This window comes from Micromesistius poutassou (genome assembly GCF_964030765.1).
Source record: "Micromesistius poutassou genome assembly, chromosome: 8".
In the NCBI taxonomy this organism is placed as follows: Eukaryota; Metazoa; Chordata; class Actinopteri; order Gadiformes; family Gadidae; genus Micromesistius; species Micromesistius poutassou.
Genome location: NC_140278.1, coordinates 20,468,798 through 20,470,754, shown reverse-complemented (window position 1 = coordinate 20,470,754; position 1,957 = coordinate 20,468,798).

Here is a 1,957-nt window from a genome sequence, read left to right as displayed (position 1 = left end):
CCAGATTCCTCCTCCTCCCGGACCAGCCCTACAGGAATGCCGCGCTCCTGCCAGGTGAGCGGCAGCCAATGGGAGACCAGCGGCTGTGGGATGAATGCCGTCCAACCTGCAGGGGCAGAGAGGAGAGCGAGGGCGTGTCTACGGTCTGAGACCCAGAGGAACACACACCAGACCACACACACACTCACACACCAGACCACACACACTCACACAGACAGACACACACACACTCACACACCAGACCACTCACACACACACACACACAGACAGACACACACACTCTCACACACCAGACCACACACACACACACAGACAGACACACACACACACACACACACACACACACCAGACCACTCACTCACACAGACAGACACACACACACTCACACACCAGACCACTCACACACACACACACACAGACAGACACACACTCACACACACACACACACACACACACACACACACACTCACACACTCACACACACACACACACACACCCGGACTGAGGAGACTTCCTCCGGAGACTCAGTTGGCAGTTGTTCCGTGGCGGGCGTGTGACAGACGTCGTCCACGCCTCACCGGAACATGGCGGCGGCGGCGGCAGAAGCCGGGGACCCCGACGACCGCTACATGCTCAACGGGTGAGAGAACATCTCGTTTGTTGTTATTGTTGTTCTTGTTGTTTAGTCTTCACGCAGCGAGTCCACACTCACTGATTCCCGACTCAAGTTCCACAACAAGCCCTATGTGTGTGTGTGTGTGTGTGTGTGTGTGTGTGAGTGGTCTGGTGTGTGAGTGTGTGTGTGTGTGTGTGGTCTGGTGTGTGTGTGGGTGTGGTCTGGTGTGTGTGTGTGTGTGTGTGTGTGTGAGTGGTCTGGTGTGTGTGTGTGTGTGTGTGTGTGTGTGTGTGTGTGTGTGTGTGTGTGTGGCGACAGCGTGTGTGGCGACAGCGTGTGTGGCGACAGCGAGGTTCCTCATTGTAAAAGGGGAACCTCAGTAGTGAAGGGGAGTGCATTAGTGAGCAGAGTGTTACACTCTGGGTCGTACCACTCTGGGCTGGACCACTCTGGGCTGTACCACTCTGGGCCGTACCACTCTGGGCTGTACCACTGTGGGTCGTACCACTCTGGGCTGTACCACTCTGGGCTGGACCACTCTGGGCCGTACCACTCTGGGCTGTACCACTCTGGGCCCTACCACTCTGGGCTGGACCACTCTGGGCCGTACCACTCTGGACTGTACCACTGTGGGTCGTACCACTCTGGGCTGGACCACTCTGGGCCGTACCACTCTGGACTGTACCACTGTGGGTCGTACCACTCTGGGCCGTACCACTCTGGGCCGTACCACTCTGGGCTGGACCACTGTGGGTCGTACCACTCTGGAGGGGATTCTTCACCGGTGTGTTCGCACGCTTCCGGACAGCAGCTCCTCTGGGTCACGTGACTCGGGTCAGGGAGACGTCCTCCAATCAAGAAGCAGGAAAACAATGAGATGCCCTCCAATCAAGAAGCAGAGAAACCGAGAGGCCGGCCAATCAGGAAGCAGATATCCTTGAATCATCTGCCAGATGACTTCCTCCGTAGTTCCTCATAAGACTGAGACCGGTCGCTCTCACTCTACATGAGAACGTTGAGGGTCATCTGAGATCACTCCAACTGCCACATTATTGATTTGAATTCACGTCCACGCTTTCGGGATCCGAATTCAATAATTCACAATTCATCCCTCTTGTCCAGATTATCGTCACTGGGATATCGATGGATGTAATATCCCAACGGAAGTGACAATTATAGCAGAATCATGGTTCATGGTTCGAATCCCATTGAAGACATCGTTGGCTCTTATGTTTGAGCCTTGAATTCAAGGTGATTTCCAGTTCATCTTAAATCAGATCAGATCAGCATTTTGATTTGTAAACATCCCGAACACTGATTCGCTGCTGAATCCATTCACCC